We start from the raw sequence: 23,068 nt of genomic DNA, 5'->3' as shown, positions 1-23,068 counted from the left end.
GTGTGTGTGTATGTGTGCTTGTAAGGAAGAGTGTAGCATGCTACCACAGAACCCTTCTCAAAACTGTATAAGCCAATGGCATTCTAGAATCTTATTTTTAACAGGTATCAGTACTCAGAATAATAATATATGCTACTATATAGGCTATAATAGTAATATTAGTATATATGCTACATAGTAATCGAATTTAATCCTTAGTATTCCTTTGTAATGCTACCCAGGTTATGCTGAACATGTTTCTTGAAGAAATATGCCTCAAAAAAAAAAAAAACACAAAAAACAACAAAAAAAAGTAAAAAGAAGAGTATCATTCTTCCACTACATGAAAACATATTTTCTATCTGTGGGACGAGCATGGCATTGAGTAAAGGGCACTTGTCAGAGATTTAGGTGTCCCACCTGTGCTCCTTTTTTATTCTGTAACCTTGAACATGTTACTTACCCTCCTTTGTTCACAGCCGTTTCTCCATAAAGAGAGGCAACTACTTCCTGCTTTTTTTACCTCAAACACAAGTGAGGTAGGAAAATGTAAAATGAGGTGATTGGGGCTGATATACTTTGTAAATGAAAATGATATACAAATTTAAGTCATAAAAATTCTCCTGAGTTTTTCTGTGCTGGTCTAGATACACACTCATGTACTGTAAATGCTTTCATATATGGACAGAAAAACACACACACAGGCCTGAGAAACAAGTGCCATGCCATGTATATGATGCACACTTATATGTTAGAATGCATGGATCATGAGCGGCGTTGGAGGGGTCAGGAAATAAGACCCAAAGTAGGGTAGACTGGAGCACTTGGCCTGGCTTCTATCTTACTGGTCACCTCTCTTACTATGTTGTTAAATAGCAGAGGAAGGAGAATGGTGTGCCATTTCTCCACTGCTAGGAAAGGCATATATGGCAGAAAATCAAATTAAATGATCAAATTATATTGTGGTCCCTAAAGATTGTTCTCATTGAGATGAAGGGGAAAAACTCGCCATTTCATTTCAATTCAGAAGAATAGGGGACAATACATTTCACGTAAATCAGAAAAAGAACTTCATCATAATTGACTTCTAGAAAAATAAGAAATGTGAAAATTATCATAAAGAACAGAACTGAGTTCACTATTATCTTAAATAATAATTCTCTACACAAGATGATTCTACTACTGAAAATTAGAGAAATAGGACACTTTTGACCTGGAGGATTTAATTCCAGCTACTTTACTTTCCTTTTTACCCAAAACAAAAACTTAAAATGCCATGCCCTGCGGTTGAATTATTGGACTATCTCTTCTGTAACTATTGTCAAACAACTTTATCATTACTAATTTTGCTTTTTTATTGTTAAGCTTATTTCTTTTTTTTAAGATTTTTTTATTTACTTATTCATGAGACATGAGAGACACAGAGAGAGAGAGAGAGAGGCAAAGACACAGGCAGAGGGAGAAACAGTCTCCATGCAGGGAGCCCGATGCGGGACTTATTTCTAAATTTTAATTACAGTATAGTTAACATAGTGTTATATTAATTTTAAATGTACAATATAGTGTTTCAACAATTCCACACACTACTCAGTGCTCACCATGATAAGTGAACTCTTAACCCCCATCACCGATTCACCCTTCTCCATCCACCTCCCTCTGGTAACCACCAGTTTGTTCTCCATAATTAAGAGTTTGATTTTTTTTTGTCCCTTTTTTCCTCTGTTCATTTGTTTTTTTCCTTAAATTCCACAATATGAGTGAAATCATAAGGTATTTATCTTTTTCTGACTATTCCACTTGGCATAATACTCTCTAGCTCCACCGGTGTCATTGCAGGTGGCAAAATTTCAACATGTTTTACGGTTGGGTAATATTCCATTGTATATACATATTACCTCTCCTTTATCCATTCATTGATCGATGGACACTTGGGCTGCTTCTGTAATTTGGCTGTTGTAAATAAAGCTGCAGTAAACATAATTCTTTTTGAATTAATGTTTCATATTCTTTGGGTAAATACTCAGTAGTATAATTACTGGATCATACGGTAATTGTATTTTTAACTTTTTGAGGAACCTCCATTCAGTCTTTCACAGTGGCTGCACCAGTTTGCACTCAACAGTGTGAGGGTTTATTTTTCTCCACATCCTCATCAACATTTGTTTCTTGTGTCTTTGGTTCTAGCCATTGTGATAGGTTTGAGGTAATGTCGCATGGTGGTTTTGATTTGCATTTCCCTGATAATTAATGATTTGGGGGATCTTTACATGTGTCTGTTGGCCATCTGTATGTCTTCTTTGGATAATTTTGCTTGTCTTCTAGTTTTCTTTTTAGACATGCCAGAGATCAGTTTTACTAATTGTCTTTATTTTAGGAACTATTTTAAGGAAAATTTCAATCTACTCAATTTTATGTTGGTCTTTTTTTTTTAATTTTTATTTATTTATTCATGAAAGACACAGAGAGAGAGAGGCAGAGACACAGGCAGAGGGAGAAGCAGGTTCCAAGCAAGGAGCCTGATGTGGGACTCAATCCTGGGTTCCCAGGATCACGCCCCAGGCTGAAGGCGGCGCTAAACCGCTGAGCCACTCAGGCTGCCCTTATGTTGGTCTTAATTTTCTTCTTGATTCCCTTAAAGTTTTTAGTTATTCTTTTTCCTAAATTCTGAAATAAAGTATGTCACACAGTGAATAAAGGGCATGGGATCAGAAAAAAAGCTGTCTGTGAATAGACTTAACACCTTGGACTTCAGAACATCTTTCATGCCTAATGGAGAAACACATAGTTAAATAGATTTGCCTACATGTAAACGATAGCTACTGATTTGGAAGTGCGGATTATCATATTTTATCTTGGTATATGTCCTAAAGTGGCAGAGGTTTGCATTTTCCTTTTGTAATCTGCCGAAATTTATATCATGAATAAAAACTGACAAACTTCTGTGCAAAATAACATGACTCATTTGGTACTGATACCAGGTTTCTAGTTGGTGGAGCTGAATGGGCATGAGGGTTGGCAGTTGGCCTTGGAGAAGGATAAGACCATCTTTTAGCTTCAGATGACCAGAACGTCTGGGATGAAGCACAGGTGAGCCATTGCTTGCTCTATATACAGCACTGTCCTCTATTTAATTAGTAGGGAAAAAAATGTTCACTGATAATCTAGCAATTTGTCAAATTTTATTTTAGGTATTATTGTGGGTTTTCTTCATGGTCTATATTTTCACAGACATTTGTGTTGCCAGAATGATGATTAAAATACAGATTCAAACCCAATTACAGAACAGAGGGTAGAAAATTTTAAAGAATGCAAAATTCTAGTTATTGGGTATGGAAGTAATAACTGAACTTAGGTTCCGGTGCTCCTCTCTGGCCCCAGCCAGGCCGTGGGTGCAACTGAGGCCAGATGGGCAGAGGCGGAGGCCTGCTGAGCCCCGCCGTTGAGGAACTGCTGCTCCTTGTGGTCCATGTTTGGGCACCGTGGGCCCCACAGTGCTTGCAGATGAACAACATGATCGCGGAGTTAGCCAAAGAAAGTCCTCAAGTCTCATTTGTGAAGTGGAAGCTGATGCTGTTCTTTAATGGAGAGACTGCTTAAGGCCACAGGCCTCCTTGCAGATGGCCTCTCCTCTGCTGTCCTACCCTGGGCCCCCTTACTGGGGGATTCAGTAAACTTCCATCTCCTTTGTTCTGCCTCAGGTCAATCCTTCCATGCCCAGACCATCACCTCCGACCCTATCATCACCCCACATTGGGGCCCCCACCTGATCAAGGCAGACACCACATTTAAACACCACACTGAAGTATCTGAAAAATATGAAATTAGTTCTGTTCCCACATTCCTGTTTTTCAAGAATTCTCAGAAAAAGGACCTGTTATTTGGTGCACATGCCCGAGTTGACCAGGACAGTTCAGTGACGTGAATCTAGCGGTTCCTTCCCACCCAGTGGTAACAAGCATTCTAAAGAGGATTCCAGCTTTTGCCTGAAGAAATGAACTCCTGTCGCGCATTGCATGTTATTTATGAAGGCAACTCCTCAAGAGCCCCCGCTGGGGTTTCAGCAAGCACGTGGTAGGAATTCTTAACAAGCATAACATGCAGTGTAGCAGTTTTGATATCTTCTCAGGTGAAGAAGTTTTAGGGCCTCAAAACCTATTCCAATTGGCCCACCTCTACCCAGCTCTAGGTTTCTGGAGCGCTCATAGGAGGATTTGATATAATTAAGGTGCTGGAAGCATCTGACAAACTAGATACAATTTGCCCCAAAGCTCCCAAATTAAAGGAAAGCTTCTAAGTACTGACAAATAAAGCTTCGGTGATGAGCTTTATAGAAGGAAACTAAGAGGAATCAAAATGTGGATTCTGCAAACAAATTCTGGAAGTACGAAAAGTAATGGTGTTGAATATGAGACGTTTGATGTACTGGAGGATGAAGAAGTTCGGCAGGGGTTAAAAGCTGACTCGAATCGGCCCACATACCCTCTGCTGTCTTCTAAAGGGGAGCCTGTTGGAGGTGTGGATAGTGCTGAGGAACTGAAAGACAATGGCGAGTTCCCACCAGTAATGAGAGGAGAGAAGTAGTGAATGTTATGCTGGGGGCTCCGCTGTGGCAGGAAATATTTCCATCACAGTGGGGCTACTCCTGACTTAGTTCTCAGGGGGAGCAGGGGCAGAGACTACTTCCTACCCACTTATGCTCAGTGTATTTCATAAATTTGTGCTAAATACATGTGTGTTTTGTGTATTTTCACCGAACGCAGATTGCAACAAACATCTTCAAATCCAATTAAAAATACTTTGTGTAAAAAAAATAATGATCTAAAATAAAATAGGAAATTAAAGTCTGTGTATCAGTTATCTACTGTGACATTTCAAAGGAATTAAAACTGAGGCTAAGATATTTACTTGTTCATAATTCTGCAATTTGGCTGCCCTCCATTCAATAGTTTTCCTGCTTGTCTCTCTTAGAGTCACTCATGTGGCTGCTGGCATTGAGATCTCTTCTGGGAATGGATGGTCCAAAATGGCTTTACTCATGTGTCTTGTGGCTATCCAGGACAGCCACTCAAGGTACCTCAACTTTTCTATTCACAAGGACTCCAAATTTTCCTATAGGAAATTTTCCTATAGGTAAAAGCAGGTATTTTAAGGCCTCTTAGGCCCAGGCCTACAAATCACACAGTCACTTGTACCATTCTACTGGTCAAATCAAGGCACAGCCCACCCAGATCCAAGAGGCAGGAAGATGGATTCCACCCCTTGACGAGGGCTGAGAAATTCACATTGTTAAGGGACATGAGTGCAGAGAGGTATGACTCACTGGACGGTCTTATTGTAATAAAACTATTTATTCTTCCAGAATAATGATTATAACAGCAGCTAATATGTACTGAGAAATTTATGTGTCTAACAACTGTTAACATATTAATTTTCAAACAACTCTCTGAGAGAGGTTCAATTATTTTCACAATTTTACAAATGAGGAAACAAGACCACATGGACATAAATGTATTAAAATTGTTTCAGTAATTAAATATCAGGAATATGATCTCAATGTAGAAGCAGACAGACATAATTAGAACAAAACAGAAAGTCCAGAGTTAGGCTCAACTATATGTGGGAATTCAATCTAATATAAAGCAGGCATTTCAAATTACTAAGATAAAATAATTTGAAATTACTAAAATACTAAATTACCGTGCAACAAATTATTATCTGATAATTGTTTAATTAAATAGATCACGAACAAAATGAGCCATTTGCAAAAAGTTAACATTTGATATACATCTCATTCACACGAAAATGAATGCAAATAGATTGAATGTATAACTCTGTAAATGTTAATCCTGTAGAAGTACTGATATAAGGTATAAGTAAATATAGGGGAGTGACTGAGCACATTTAAATCACAAAATCTTAGGGTAAGACTGGCTGTGAAAACCAGAAAGTCAAAAAATATTATAGATTTTTATTATATAACAATAAGCTAAGACTCCTTAAAGACTTCTAAGTCATAATCTGTTTTTCAACTATTATAACACTTGACATTCATACAATTTCTATGAGGTAATTACTGGCATTAAAGCACACTTAACATCTGAGGAAAGTGAAGCATACAGTTACTCACTATACTTATATAGCTCTTAAGGAAACAAGGTAAAATTAGAACCTTAGCATTCTGACTCCATAACCTGTGCCCTGCCATAAAAATAATTTTTAAAGATTAATTTATTTATTGGAGGGGAGCAGATGGAAAGGGAGAGAATCTCAAGAAGACTCCACTAAGCACAGAGCCCAAAACGGGGCTGGCTCTTGGGACCCATCAGATCACAACCTGAGTTGGAACCAAGAGTCAGATGCTCAACCAACTGAGCCACCCAGGTGCCCCCAAAAACTAAAATATTTTTAAGTAAAAGGCCAATAAAAGGAAATATATGTTATAAAGTACAAGTCATGAAATAGGAAATGGATTTAAAATGGAGATAACAAGACACCTGGGTGGCTCAGTGGTTGAGCGTCTGCCTTCAGCTCAGGTCGTGATCCCCGGGGTCCTGGGATCAAGGCCCACATCGGGACTCCTGCAGGGAGCCTGTTTCTCCCTCTGCCTGTGTCTCTGCCTCTCTCTGTGTGTCTCTCATGAATAAATAAATAAAATCTTTTAAAAATAATAAAATAAAATGGAAATAGTATAAAAGATAATACAGCAAATGAAAAGAACCTAACAAACAAACAAATACAAATAAGCTAAGAATAGAAAAGGGAAATTCACACAGAAAAAGAGACACAAAGATTCAATAGAAACAAGAAAACATGTTTGAAATCACTAGTAATAAAGTAAGTGCAAGCAAAAGTAAAGATTATCAATGCCAGTTATTAGTCTGGGAAACCAGAAAGTGGTGAATGATGCTCAGATCTTACAAAAATACAAAGAAATAGCTACCCATATGCATTGATGTAGGGATTGTACATTAGAGGATGAAATAAGAAATATTCCCCAAATCAGAATGACCACACCCTAAAAACTGTGATATTTCTCAAAGAAATTTATGCGAAGGATATGCCTAAACAAATGTGCTCAGGTGCACATTTATCAAATTGTTGTTTATAGAAAGAAAAAAGGAGGAAGCCATCTTAAAAGTCCTCAATAAGGGAGGGCAATAAATTTTAGAATAACCATGTCATAAAACAGAGTCTGGTGCAGGCATTAAAATGGCTGATGTAAATCTATTCACACTGACACTGAAATACCCACTACCTTGTTGAAAGATGGCAGGTTGTAAAGCATTCTGTAATGTGTGGTCCCCTTAATATAAAATTGCATAGTAATACAGTAAGAGAGCATGAAAAGACAGTCACATTGGGGTTAATAGTAGCTGGAATTCATAATAGTTGTAGTTGAAATACCACAGGAGTTGATTTTTATTCTTTATTTCTCCATGTATTATTTGACTTTTTTTTTTTTTTTTTATGAGAAGCATTCTCTTTGTAAAGCAGAAAGTGTGGCTTTCTGGATGTGACAGTGTGAAGATATTGGAGAATCCCTTCCCCCAAAAACAAATATAAAACTGGACAAATTTGTGAAAAACAAACACTTTAGGGCTGTAAAAACAATAACAACAAACTTGAGCTCCTGTATATAGGAAAAATGGCTTTGTGCAAGAACAGCAGGAATCTGGCTGCAGCCTTCTTTCCCTTACACGTTTCCTATACACACATGCACAAGCACACACGCACACACACTCCCAATCAGTTGACATGGTAATTTTATAAGGGTGAAGCTGGCCAGGAAAACCTGCAGCCCTGCTGACTGGAGCACAGGATAATGACTCAGGTATGGCAGTGTTGTCAAGGAAAACAGTAAACTCACTAGGTAATGAGCCGGGAAAACCTTATGCTCTACCAACCTGAGCTTGTAATCTCAACTGAAGGGAAGCCCTAAAAATCAAAGAGCCATAGACTATAACAGGCAAAAATTGTAGCACTGTATTACTGGGTTCATACCACAGACAGATAGACTTGTAGCACAAGGTAGGGAGAAGTTGTCATATTTTACTGGAATTAAGTCAATATTTAGCCTCACCTAGCTTGTGATAGTTATTGAATCTAGTATCCTTAGAGTAACCACTAAGAGAAAAGCTCAAAAATGTGGCGTTAAAGAAATAAAAATGAAAGAGGAGACATTACTATCAACCTCAGAGAAATAAAAAAGATTTGTAAAGGAATACTCTGAACAACCATATGCCAACAAAGTACATAAATTGGATGAAACTGACAAAATCCAGAAAGCACAAAAGCAACCAAAACTGTCTCAAAAAGGATATCTAGGGGCACCTGGGTGGATCAGCAGTTGAGCATCTGCCTTTGGACCAGGGCGTGATCCCAGGGTCCTGGGATCAAGTCCCACATCAGGCTGCCCCAGGAAGCCTGCTTCTCCCTCTGCCTATGTCTCTGCCTCTCTCTGTGTGTGTCTCTCATGAATAAATGAATAAAATCTTTAAAAAAAAAAAAGGATATCTAAATAGACCTATAAAAGTAAAGATTTTGAAAAAGTAAATTAAAAACTCCCTAGAAAGAAGAGCCCAGGCCTAGATGCCTTCCCTGGTGAATTCTACAAAACATTTAAAGAATTAATGGCAATTCTTTACAAATTCTTCCAATAGGGATTACTTTTCAACTCACTCTGTATAGTCAATATTAACCTAATACCAAAATCAGAAAAAGATATCACAAGAAAGAAACCTATAGACTAACAAATCTTATAATGTTACATAAGAAAACCCTCAGTAAAAAAACTAATAACCCGAATCCATCAACCTACAAAAAGGACTATATGCTGGGATGCCTGAGTGGCTCAGTCAGTCAAGCATCTGCCTTCAGCTCAGGTCATGATCCCAGGAGCCTGGGATCAAGTCAATGTCCGACTCCCTGCTCAGCCAAGAGTCTGCTTCTCCCTCTCCCTCTGCCCCGCCACCCACTCGTGCTCTCTCTCTAACAAATAACTAAAATCTTAAAATAAATAAAATAAAAGGACTACATAACTAATGGAATTCATTCCAGGAATGCAAGGCTCGACATGCTAAAACTGATTAGTGTAATACATCACAACAGACATCACAACAAAAATCACATGATGGTCTCAATTGATGTAGATAAATCATTTGGCAAAACTTAACATCCTTCCTGATAAAAATACTCACAAAGTAGGAATAGAAGAGAATTTCCTTAGCCTGATTAAAGGCATATATGAAAAACCCATAGCTAACATCGTGCTTAACGGTGAAAGATTAAATGCATTTTTCCTAAGACCAGAAACAATACAAAGATATTCACTCTTACCAGATGAGGCAAATCTCTGCAGACAGAAAGTGGAACAATGATTGCCTAGAGGTGGGTCAGGGAGAGATTGAGGGGAAAATGGGAAGTGTCTGCTAGTAAGTATTGGGGTTCTTTGATGGTGATGAAAGTATTCTAAAACTTACTGTGGTGAGGGCTGCCCAACTCTGTGAATACCCTAAAAATTATTGAATTGCATATTTTAAATAGATGAAATGTAGCATATATGAATTATATCCTAATAAACTGGTTACTTTTTAGAAGGAAAAAATGAAATAAGATACTAAAATATTGATTCAATACAAAAACTTTAGTAAAGGAAGAAGACCAAAGGGACAAAAAAAGACATGAGACATATTGAAAATAAAGTGCAAAATAGTAGAGATAAAACCAACTATATCCATGTCTTTTCAAGTGAATGGACTAAACACTAATGAAAAGGCAGAGATTGTCAGACAATTAAAAAACAAGATCCAACTCTGTGTTGTCTTCAAGTGACCCAATTTGGATTTAAAGACACAACGAAGTTGAAAGTAAAAGGATGAGGAAAGATATACTATATATACAGGAGCCATAAAAGAGTCGGGGTGGCTATACTAATATCAGGCAAAATAGAGCTTAAGACAAAACATATTATGAGTGACAGAGAAGGACATCTTATGATTCAAAAGTCAATATATAAGGAAGTTATAAATGTACACACACCTAATATTAGAGTTTCCAAATACACGAATCAAATGCAGACAGAACTAAAAGGAGAAACTGACAGTCCAACGATTATAGGTGATTTCAATACCCTACTTCTCACAATTGATAGAAATGAGAAGAAAATTAATACTGATATAAAAGACTTGAAAACTATCAAACAACCTAACCTGGCGTTTATAGAATTCTCCTCCCCCAAAACAGCAGAATACATATTCTTTGCAAGAATAAACAGAACATTCCCCAGGATAGACCATGGTCTCAGCCATACAATAAATCTCAGTGAATTTAAAAGAATTGAAATCATATAAAATATGTTCATCAAGCACAATGAAATTGAATTAAAAAGGAACAATAGAAAAAAAATTGAGATATCTCAAGTATTTGGAAGTTGAACATCTGTAAGTAATCCAAAGCTCCAATCAGTAACCACAGGGAAAATAAGAAAATCTTTAATTACTTGAAAAAGAAAATATGACCTAAAAATCGAGGAAGGCAGCTAGAGAAATGCTGAGAGGGAAATTTAGTGGTTTGAACACTTATATTAGAAAAAAAGATAGAGGGGGGCCTGGGTGGTCCAGTAGGTTAAGTGACTGCCTTCAGTCCAGGTCATGATCCTAGGGTCCCAGGATTGAGACCCCCAATCTTCTTCTCCTCCTCTCTTTGCCCCTTATGCCCACTTATGCTCTCTTTCTCTCTGGCTCACTCTCTCTCTCAAATAAGTGACAAATTTTTTAAAAAGGAAAAATAGATCTAAAAAATTATCTAAGATCCTACCACAAGAAAAAAGAAGAGATAAACCCAAATTAAATAGAAAGAAGGAAAAAATAAAGCCCAGTGCTGAAATCAATAAATCAGAAAAATATAAAACCAACAAAGATGACCAATAGAACCAAAAGTTGATTCTTTGAAAAGTCAATAAAATTGGTAAACTGAAGTGTGAGAATGACAAAGAAAAAAGAGAGAGAAGATACAAATCAATAAAATCAGGAATGAGAGACTGGGCATCAGTAATTTGCCTACAGAAATTAGGCAAGGATTCTTGAATTTCTTGAATTATTACAAGAAAATATTATACTCTTTTTATGCTAACAAATTAAATGACTTAGATAACATGGATAAACTGATACAAATATGCCCATTACCAAGAAACTCAAGGAGGAACAGGAAATCTGTATAGATCTATAAATAAGTAAAGAAATTAAATGAACGATTAAAAATCTTCTGATACACAAAAATCTAGATGATTTCACTATTCTACCTAATATTTAAGGAAGAAAAGATAGTAGCTCTACTCAGACTTTATCAGGGGGTAAAGAAAGTTTTCAAGTCACCCTGAGGCCAATATTACTCTGATACCAAAATCAAAGATATCAAATGAAAAGAAAACTGTAAACCAATGCCCTAAATAAATATAGATACAAAAATCCTTAACAAAATATTAGCAAAGGTAACCAACATATCAAAAGAATTATATACCACATCCAAGTGGGATTTACCAAAGTCATACAAAGTTGCTTGTATTCAAATATGTAATTCACAGTATCAATAGAAAAAAGGACAAAAGTCATTTCAATAGAATCAGAATAGCATTTTAAAAAATCCAGTATCCATTTATTTTGAAAAAAATATTTCAATAAACTTGGAATAGAAGAGAATTTCCTCTAGCTCAAAAAGGGCATTGAGAAAAACCTAAAATTCACATCATGCTTAAGAGTAAAAGCTTAAGTAATCTCACACTTAAATCAGGAACAAGGCCAAAATATTTATTATCATGACTTCTATTCAATCCTGTGCTAGATATTCTAGACAGTATAATCAGGCCATAAAAATAAATTAAAAGCATATATTGGAAAAAAGAAATAAAGCTCATCATATGCAAACAACATGATTCTATGTATAGAAAATCTTAAGGAAGCTGCAAAAGCCAAAGCAAAACAAAACAATAATCTATAATTAATAAACAAGTTTGAAAGGTCATAGGGTACAAAATCAAAATTTGAAGGCCAATTATTTTTCTTAATACAGCAACAATCAAAATTTTAAATTAAGGAACCAGTTTTATTCACAGTAGCATCCAAAAGAAATACTAAGAAATAATCTAACAAAAGACATGAAAAACCTGTACAAAGCAACCTATAAAAGATTGCTGAGAGAAATTAAAGTAGATCTCTAACAAAATGGAAAGCTATTCTGCATTCATAGATCATACGACTTAATTTTTTAAGATGTCTCTTCTCCCCAAATCGATGTTTATATTTAATCCAATCTCCATTAAAATTCCTGTAGTCTTTATGTTTGTTTGTTTGTTTGGAAAAAATGGGCAAGGTGATCCAATATAAATGGCAATGCAAAGGACCTAGAACATCAACAAAAAAAACTTTGGTAAAGAAGGACAGAGTTGGAAGACTTACACTACCCAACTTGGAAACTTTCTATGAAAGTACAACAATTAAGATAGTGCACTTTTGTTAAAGAAGATCAGAACAGAAGGTCCCAGGGCACCTGGCTGGCTCAGTTGGTGGAGCGTGCAACTCTTGATCTCTGTGTTTGTGGGTTCAAACCCCATGCTGGGTGTAGAGATTACTTAAAAATAAAATCTTAAGGAAAAAAGAAATTAAAAAGAAAGAGTAGAAAGTTCCCAAATAAATGCTTGCATTGATGGTCAATTATTTTATTTCATTTTCTGGGCAACAGTATTTATGCACATTTACCTGGTAATATTAACTTTTCTCAAAAGCCTAGAAATTTTTGTTTGTTTTAGAGTAGTTTTAGATTCAGAAATAGTAGAGAGAGTTTCAGTGTACTCTGCAGCCAGTTCCCCGTTTTGTTAACATCTTACTTTATCATGGCACACCTGTCATAACTAGTGAATCAGTATTATTAGTGCAAAGTTATTAGCTAAAATCCATACTTTATTTGAATTCCCTTCCAGGATCCCATCCAGGATACCACATTATATTTAGTCCTCTTGTCTCCCTAGGCTTCTCTAGACTGTGATTGTTTGTCAAACTTCCCTAATTTTTTTATGATTTCGACAGTTTTGAGGATTGCTAGTCGGGTATTTTGTAGAATATCCCTCACATTGAGATTTTCTAATGTTTTTCTCATGTTTAGACTGTGGTTATGCCTGTTGGGGAAGAAAGACCCCAAAGGTAAAGTGTTTTTCTTATCACATCATATCAAGGATATATGTTATCAACATGACATTGCTGAGGATTTTGACTTTGATCACCTGGTTGTAGTAATTCTTGTCAGATTATTCTAGAGTAAAGTTACTCCTTGGTCCCTCTCCAACTACTATACTGTTTGGGAGGGAGTCACTATGCACAACCCTCACTTAAGGGGTAGGGAGTTATGCACCTCCTTGAGGATGTTATTTCCACATAAATCATTCATAATTCCTTAGTATGGGATATTTGTCTCCTCTTCCTCTTGTATTTATTTATTTGGTCATTTATTTATATCAGTATGAACTCATGAGCATTTACTTTATACCTTGGGTTATAATCTGATACTACATTATTTATTTTGTTCATTAAATCTTTCCAGCTTTGCCCGCTGGGAGCTTTTCACATTGTCTCCTGTGTCACTTTGACACATTCCTAACATTTTGTCTTTTAAGTACTTTCTTAGTTTCCCACAAGATCTCTGGGTCCATCTTAAATTTTCCCTGATCCAGCCCTGGAATCTGCCATTTCTCCAAGGAGCCCTTGTTCCTTTCACTGGAGAATGATATTAAAAACCAAAATCTAGATGCCAATCTGCATGCTGCTTGTAGGATGACATTGTTCCTAGACCCTCTCAGAGGACAGAGCCATATATGTGTATATAGTATATATATATGTGTGCGTGTGTGCATATACTAACCAATGTACACACATATCTATAATTATACATAGATACAGCTAAAATGGTATAATGTAATATAAATGAGATAGATGATAGATAGATGATGATAGATAGATAGATGATAGATAGATAGATAGATGGTACATCGATCTATCCACCCATCAGTATCTATATTAAGGTAAATATGTTTATACTGATACAGTGTCTCCATCACTAATTGGGTATCACATGGTTTGTTCTAACCTTCCTCCCTAACTGCAATAATCAGCTGATTTTCAAAAAAGGTGCCAGGACAATTCAGTGGGGGAAATGAGTCATTTCAACACATGATGCTGGAACAATTAGATATCCACAGGAAAAATATTTAAAAACAAACTCAAATTCTTACCTCACATCATTGCAAAGATTAATGTAACATGGGTCATAGACATAAGTGTAAAAGTTAAACTGGCAAACTATGGAAAACAAACTGAGGGTTGATGGAGGGATGTGGATGGGGGATGGGATAGATGGATGATGGACATTGATGTGATGAACACTGGGTATTATATGTAAATGATGAACCACTGAACTCTGCTCCTGAAACCAATACTGAACTGTTATGTCAACAAACTAGAATTTAAATAATTAAATAAATACATACATACATACTCAAACTATAAAAATTCTGTAAGAGAATATAAGATAAATAAATCTTTGTGCCCTCAAAGCAAAGGTTTCTTCAATGTGACATCAACTGCACAACCCATAAAAGAAAAAAATTTGATAAATAGGATTTTATCAAAATAAAAATCTTTTGTTCTTCTAAAGTTACCATTCAGAAAATGAAGAGATAAGTCAAAGACTGGAATAAAACATTTGCAGGTTATATACCTGGTTTTAAAAAACCTGTCATAATTCAGTATTAAGAAGCCATCAATTCAATATTAAAATATGAGCAAAATATTTAAATAGAATTTCACCGAAGAAGACATATGAATAGCTAATAGGCACGTGAAAAGATGTTTAATAGCATTAGTCAGCAGAGATATGTAAATCTAAACCGTAATGAAATACCATTAGATACCCACTAGACTTGTTAATCCAAACAGCATCAAAATGAAGTTTTAACCAGAATGTGGAGCAACTAGAACTCTCATGCATAGTTGACTAGAATGTAAAATGGTATAATCACTTTTAAAAAGTGTATCAGGTTATTTTTTCTTAAGTTAACCGTATACTTATTTTAAAACCCTATTTAATTCCTAGGTATCCTCTCAACGGAAATGAAAACTTATGTCCACACAAAGACCCATGGAAGAATGTTATAACAGCATTATCCAGAATATCCAAAAGGCGAAAGCAATTTAAATATCTATCAATTCGTGAAGTGATAAACAAATGTGATATATCCCCACAATGGAATACAAGTCATATTAAAAATTATGAACCATGATTTCACACTGCACTACAGATGAACTTCAAAGACATTGCATATGCAGAGTCATAAAAGACCATATATTGTAGGGCTTTATATGTAATTTCTACTAGTTTATATGAAATTTCTACAAATGGCAAATCTGTGAGGGACAGAAAGCAGATCTGTGGTTTCCAGGGACTGGGGATTGGCTGCAAACAGGCATAAGGAACATTCTGGGGATGATGCAAACGTTCTAAAACTGGGGTTATGGTGATGGTTGCACAGCTGTATAAACTTATTAAAAATTATTGAGATGTACACCTGCGCAGTTTGAATTTTATGGTATTTAAGTTATGCCTCAATAACTAAGGAATATATAATAATGGTATTAAGCATAGTGTAGTATTTAAACCAGACAGTAGAGAGCCCAGCAATAGATATACACAGGAATTTGACATGCAGTGAAATGGCTTTACAAATTGACAGAAAAAGGATATACTACAAATAGTGCCAGGACAGTTACGTATCCAAAGGAAAAAAAAATTATTTTCCTTTCACACAATATGAAAAGATAATTTCCAGATGTATTAAACACTGGAAATTAAAAAACAAGTTGTTAATATTTTTAGGAGAAATTTTGGAAGAATACATTTATAACCCCAGGGTTAAAAGGGGTTCCTAAAGAAAACAAGCAAAAACCTATGAAAGAAAGATGGTAAACTGAAAATTTCTAATCTTATTACAGTGAAGCATAACATAAACAAGGCAAATGATGACATCAAAGAAAAAAATTCGTGCAGTGCCGATTTTAGTTAAATCTGACAAAAGACTAGAATGTATCAAGACCTGCTAAAAATCAACAAGGCAAAGAAAAACCCAAAAGTGGAAAAAGTGTATGGCCAGATGATTTACAGAAAAGAGGACATAAATAGCCATCACATATATTAAATGATGATAAACATCACAAGTGATTATTTTAAAAAACCATTTAAATAAGTATGTGACACCATTTCACATCCATTCAATTAGCAAAAATGAAGAAAAGTCTGACAATAGAAGGAGCGGGCAAGCATGTGGAGAAATGGGTAACATCCAAACACCAATGGTAAGGGGATACAAATACTTTTAAGAGTAACTTGACCATGTTTAGTTGAATAAAACAGCAATCTTCAGAACACAAACATTTAGAGAGGTGTGCAGACATTCTAAATGGCACAAAGACATGAAGAAATTTTAAAAATTCTACACTGAATTCTATACTTGAGTCTAGGATCGCACTGTATGTTGACTGGAATTTAAATTAAAAACTTGAAACTACAAAAAATTATATTAATAAATTAATTTTCAGAACTTTACCTTCCTTATATATATTCACAAAAGCAAAGGCAAAGGAAGTTGCAACAAGTATTAACATACAATTTTGTCTTATTTAATCCAGAAGACATACTCATGACAAAACTTTGTCTTATCTATGTAAAATTAGAATATTATTTTTTTAATATTTTATTTATTTACTTGAGAGAGAAAGCACAAGCAGGGGGAGTGGTAGAGGGAGTGGGAGAAGCAGATGACCCACTCAGCAGGGAGCCCCTGTGGGGCTGGATCCCAGGACCCTGGGATCACCTCTAGAGCCCAAGGCAGACGCCCAACTGACTGAGCCACCAGGCGCCCCTAAAATTAGAATATTAAAGATAAGTGAACAGTATGTTGGCAAATGCCAATCCACCATTAAGTGTGTTCTCTCTGCATGCAGCCACTGTCTGTAACGGGGAAGAACTTGGTAAGCATTCTCATCCCCTTATGTCTTGATTCATGCCGAAGTTTCCAAGATATTAACGTGATTATTTAAAGTGCGTGATACAGTAGAAAGATTTCATCGAAACCAGGTACATTTGCAAAGGTTACCGAAAGTAAAGAATTGTGACTTTTCTCAATCTTTACTGAGTCATTGGATTAGGCAGGCTAGCTTTAAGTGAAAAAAATTAATAAATATAATTAAAAAGTGTTTGGCAGGTCTTGGAAAAGCCTTTTTGGCATACTTTCCAGAAACTGAGAAAATAGATAACTTTGATGAAACAATCCCTTTGAAAGAGAGATGACTTCTCTTCATGAACCACATGGATGGTAGCACATATTCCACTCCTCCTGCAGCCCCCAAAAAACCAAAGGTGACAGTCCTCATTGCAGGCTGACCCTTGCAAGTGCCGCAGTGCTGATCACTGCAAGCGGATTCTCAGACTTCGTCACCCCGACCTTCCAACTGGAGCCTACCTATCAGAAGTGAATGACCATCCTTGTGTGTGTTTACGATCTGATAATATGCTGATGACTGTGCTTTCATTTTCAGAGTGCCTTTCTTCTAGAGTTGTTCAAGGAATGTTCCATGTGGCCTTTTACATTTTTTAATTACATATTAACAACTTTATGGGGAAATATAAGCAGAATCATCAAAAAAGAAAAATCCCAGTCCTTTTCACCATAAAACCCCAACTAATGTCAAGATACAATGGTCTCAAAAAAAAAAAAAAAAAAAGATACAATGGTCTCTCCTTGCTTTAATGTTGCACAGATATAATTTTTCATAATTGCAATAAGTATACCCATATTATTTAAGTTTTTTTTAGTTAACATTACAGAATCCAGATTTTTTGCACCCCTTCCTCATTTACATATTTTAAAAGAACGATGTGATATTCAGTTTGTTAATATATCAGATTATTTAACCAAAAAGAAGTGAAACGTCTTCTAATTCTTTACTTTCAATAGAACTGAAGAACCTAATTAAATTTTTGACTTAAAAAAAGCTTGTTAATAATTATTGTGCTCGATTGTTATCTTAATTTTGGTTTAAACACAAAAGAAGTTTAGAGAAATATATAATTCTGTTACAGCAAAACAGTAGTCTAGACATTTATTTGAATAAATGGGAATTAAGCTGACACTGAAACTTATTTCATTCAACTTCATGTAATCTTCACTTATGTGAACTGATTGACAAAGCCCATCTCATTTAGAAATACCTTTCGAGTACAATTTTACCTTTATCAAATTTTTAACGTATTTTTGTGATCTTGAGCACTTCTATAATAATAATAACTGTAATGCTAACCTAGTACAAAACAATTTTAGAGCCTAGTGTCACAAGAAAGTTAAAATTTTTGTTTCAATGTACCTTTATATTATTGTTGAAGAAAACTTGATAGACTTTTCCATAAAACACTTTCAAATATAACAATATAAGATATTAACATCAAATTGAGAAACATGAAATGGAAATATGAATTTGCAAGGTAGAAATTACAGTGCAAAATTTCCAATTGTTAAAGAAAGTGCTCATGTATTTTTAAAAAGGTAGGAGAGGGCAACATTGCTGATGTTTATATTCCAATTAGTACATTTTAAAGATACGGTATGAACTTTGCCATTAAATGCCAGTACAGATCTTCCTTGACTTACGATGTGGGTTACGTCCCAATAAACCCACTGTAAGTTGAAAATATCATTAAGTCAAAATGCGTTTAATGCACCTAACCTGCCAAACGTCACTGCTTAGACTGATCTACCTTAAACGTGCTTGAAACATGTCCTTTTAGCTTACAGTTGGGCAAAATTATCTAATGTAAAGTCTAATTTATAATAACTTGAATATCTCATGTAATTTATTAAATACTTTAAAAATGCTATTTTTAATGAAAAATAGAAAGATTGAATGGGTACAGAATGATCGATTTTAAGTGCATTGGTGATTGCGTGGCTGCCTGGGAGCTACAGCTTGCTGCCGCTGCCCAGCATCATAAGAAAGTATCTACTGCACTTCGCTCACTGGGAAAAGATCAAAATCCTAAATTCTAAGTATGGTTTCTACTGAAAGCATAGACAGTGCTTTTGCGCTATCGTAAAGTCAAAAAATTATAAACCAAACCGTCATATGTCAGGGACCATCTGCATTTGCAGATTACTAGCATCCATGTCTTTGCAACTAGTTAAAGTCCTGTCAAAAGATTTTAACTATCAGCTTAAGATGTGTGAAGGGTTTAGTTTTAGTTTTTAGTTTAGTTTTTTTGACATCTTTTAGGTTTTATTTCTTTTAGGGAAATGCAAGCAAACATGTATAAAGACCTCTAAGGAAGAAGATGATCATGTCTTTTGACCAAACAATTACATTCGGGGCTCAATGCCTCCTGCAACCAAGAGACGTGATAGGTCAGGATGTTCGTTGCCACACCATTTGCAATTCCAGCAGAAACTGGAAACAACTACTTACCAAAAGAGTAATGGATAAACAAATGGTACAACTCCAGACAAATATATATATATATAGGGAAAGCAGATGATTTAGACCAATGTCACTCAAAGCACATTCTATGGACCAGTATCAGTTGGCAAACCATCTGTTACCAATCTGTGTCAAGATCGTACTAAAATTGAAAGCGATTATTTAAAACTTTTATAGCAGCTTGACAGAGTAATTTTTATCTGTTAAATATAATAATAAAAACTGTGACTTGTCTTTAGTACATCTGTTTTATCATATTTTCTCTAATAATACATTTTATTGTGTTTTAATTAGACAGATGGTACATCATAGACTGAAAATTAAAAAAGAAATCTTTACCAGAGTTGGAGCAGTGATCTTGAACCAGATAAGAAAGCATAGATAAATCTGAAAACCATAGCATTGAGTATAAAGAGAAAATTTGAAAATTATGTGTACATTGTGTTGCCAATGATTTTATACATAAACACGTACATCATAAAATATATATTACCCAAATAATAAAATATAAGCAACTCAGATAGTAAAAAATGTAAGTATGTACTGATAAGCAATGCATGAGAATGATATACACCGACCTCTGAGTAACTTTGAAGAAGATGGGTGGGCAGGACAGCAGATTCATGGAGGGATGGGGGCTTCCGCTGTATCTTTCACTTCTTTTTAAAATATCTCTAAAACAAATATGACAAAACTTTAAGATTTTTTTAAAGCTTCCTTGTGAGTATCCATTATATTGTTCTCTATCTTCTTTTATGTTTGAAATATTCCATAATAAAATACATAAAACTAAATCAAAGTTGTTTTTTTTTTTTTCAAATGCAATATAAACTTCAGATTGTTGGAACTTTTCCACAAAAGGAAAAAAAAAAAAAAGGGAAAGAGATCTAAGAGAAGATGAAAGCTTTTCTACAGTATCTGGCAAATTTAACAGATTATGTGCCTTTCCAAAATCATCCATTGAATATCAACTATGTGTGAAGAACCATACAACGTCTTAAAAATAGGAAAAACTATGTGTTGAGGATGTAAGATAAACTATTTGGAAGAAACCTGAGACTGAATCAAGAGCCTACTAAGCCAGATGTCTTGATATGTACCCCAAAACAAAACTGGATCTCTGTATCTTCTTAGACAGGCAGGATTTTACCTTGAAAGGGACAAGGTTCTCTTTGTTATTATTACTTCACTTCCCCACATTATCATTATCTCCTATGATACTGGTCTTAGCAGTGTCACCTGATGAAATGACATTTTTAGGAAGAGTCTGAGGCTCATAAGAGAGATTACAACAGATGCTGGGCAGATGTTTCCCTCTGCCTTTTATTTTATTTTATTTTATTTTATTTTATTTTATTTTTTCAGAAGTTGGGTAAGCGTGATCTTTATGCTGCTGTTTAACTCTGCAGGCCAGCTGCCTCTACAGCAGCCCTGAACAAGTGGATTTCCTTTGTGTGTCTGAAATCATCTAACAGCAGACGTCGGCCTAGGGGTTTCCATCACTCAAGCGTGCTGGGCTGCCCTATCACCAAGCGCTGGGAACAATGGCTCAGAAACAGTGGTTTCCTATCCCGTTTCATTAAATGGAATGTGAAGTAAAGGGAATTTGACCTCCTTGAGAGGATGCTTTCTTTGACCTCTGAGAAGTTTGTTGTTGTAGAATGAACATGCAATCACGGGAGAGAGGTAAAAAAATGAAGCTAACTGGACAGCTCACAAATCATTTAACAGTGTGCATGGGACTTCATAGTAATAGGGTCAGGGTTTCCAGAAAAAAAATAATCTGATAGTGACTACAAGGATACTAAAAAGTAGAGATGCTTCTGTGTGTCCCTGAACAATGAGGACACAAGAATAGCAATAAACATCCTTCATTAGGGCTCTGTCCCTCTGGGGTCTGGTCACTTCAGATATCCTTCAGCGGAAGCTTGAGCAATTAAGATGGCTGATTTCCCAGGAAAAGAGCTTTGTTCCTTAGCACGACCAGCACAAAGGCTTAGGAGGCCGTCCGCGTCCGAAAATAGCAGGCCCCGTTGGAGGGTCTGACATTCCTCTTGCCTTAATTCATGGCCTAAATTAAAACGGACTGTTTATTGGAACTAGGTATCCCACTGTTGAATTAATCTGAGAGAAAATTGGGATATTTTCTTGGATTGTTCGCAAGGCCTTAGAAATTGGCCTCGAAGAATTTTGCCGGCGCTGCTTTAGAGTCGCTTTTCTGGTCTGCAGGGGAAACCTCAGGGCTATTTGACTGAGAAAAGGAAAATGAAATCCGCCTGAAATAAGTCTTCCGTTAGTTGTGAAAGCCTCTTGCTGCACTGTTGGTGTTGAAAAACTAAAACCTGAGACAAAAACTCGGGCGGATAGAAACATCGAGGTCAAGGGTTCCTAAGCTGCTTTGGTCGTACGACGGCACGCCTCGAAGAACCTCAAGGCCACCCAGTTAATTTTCTGCCACTTAAATGTTTATGTTAAAATAGAGATGCAGGAGCAGAGGAGAGTTTCGGGGAGTCGTAGGCCATTCCCTCCTCCTGTGCACACCCCCCCCCAGGGGGCCCTGGGAGCTGGTAAGGGCAGGCCCAGGATCCTGCTGCTGCTGCAAAGTGGTAGCAAACTCACGCAGACCCTGTGCACCGCCTTTCTCCGGCAATTAAATGGGAAATAACAAAGTACCTACCTCCCTCACTATTTTGAAGAGTGACAGCTCCAACATGCGTCAAGCACGTGGTGCCCACTACAGGCAACTCACACGTGGTAGCTGCTGTATCGTTTAACTGGGTCGTTGCTCCACTGAAGACAACATCTTAGCAATGGCGGCATCTAGAGTGGCTTACACAAGTACTGGGCTTAAAATTTTGTGAACATCTGTATGTGTTTCAACATTGAGATATAGATGTGCAATTTTTTTTTAGATATGCATATTTTAAAACAGAAGTGGGACCCCTGGGGGGCTCAGTGGTTGAGCCTCTGCCTTCAGCTCAGGGCGTGACCCCAGGGTCCTGGGATCGAGTCCCACATCGGGCTCCCTGCAGGGAGCCTGCTTCTCCCTCTGCCTGTGTCTCTGCCTCTCTCTTTCTCTCATGAATAAATAAGCAAAATCTTTAAAAATTAATTAATTAACTTAAAAAACAGAAGGAAACTACCACAAAATGTTAAATGACTGTGAATATAGTGACACTTTCTTTTTAACTTTTTAAATATTTTCCAGTTTTAAAACAATTTTTCTATTTTCCAAAATTTACTTTTGTAATAAGAAAAAGGAATCCCAAGGGATGCCTGGATGGCCCAGACCAGCAGCTTAGTGGCTGCCTTTCGCTCAGGTCATGATCCAGGACCTGGGAACCACCAGCACTGGGTTCCCTCGCTCAGCAGGGAGTCCGGTTCTCCCTCTGCTCTTCCCCCTCCACCCACTTGTGCTCTCTCTCTCACTCTCTCTCTCTCAAATAAATAAATAAAATATTTTTTAAAAAAAGAAAACAGAATTTCAAAAGGAAATAAAAGATAATAAGTTAAAATTCTAGCTT

At 36.2% G+C, this 23,068-nt stretch overlaps 1 long non-coding RNA gene and 1 pseudogene across 3 annotated transcripts in view; one reads left to right on the top strand and one right to left on the bottom strand.

Annotated features, from left to right (window-relative positions):
• Positions 1-3,559: 3,559 nt before the first annotated feature.
• LOC100686769 lies at positions 3,560-4,560 on the top strand (annotated as a pseudogene).
• Positions 4,561-11,626: 7,066 nt separating this feature from the next.
• LOC111098403 overlaps positions 11,627-23,068 on the bottom strand; it is a 39,384-nt gene continuing 27,942 nt past the window's right edge. Inside the window, exons 4-6 of one of the 3 annotated variants that reach the window (XR_005368167.1) lie at positions 22,222-22,373; positions 20,123-20,218; positions 11,627-12,376 (exon numbers count right to left, since the gene is read on the bottom strand). This is a non-coding gene — a long non-coding RNA (uncharacterized LOC111098403). The remainder of the gene's footprint in view (positions 12,377-20,122; positions 20,219-22,221; positions 22,374-23,068) is intronic. The other 2 variants (XR_005368169.1, XR_005368168.1) reach the window with 2 other exon arrangements.

Source organism: Canis lupus, chromosome 12, assembly GCF_011100685.1.
Source record: "Canis lupus familiaris isolate Mischka breed German Shepherd chromosome 12, alternate assembly UU_Cfam_GSD_1.0, whole genome shotgun sequence".
Classification (NCBI taxonomy): domain Eukaryota; kingdom Metazoa; phylum Chordata; class Mammalia; order Carnivora; family Canidae; genus Canis; species Canis lupus.
This window is presented reverse-complemented; position numbering and strand designations above follow the sequence as displayed.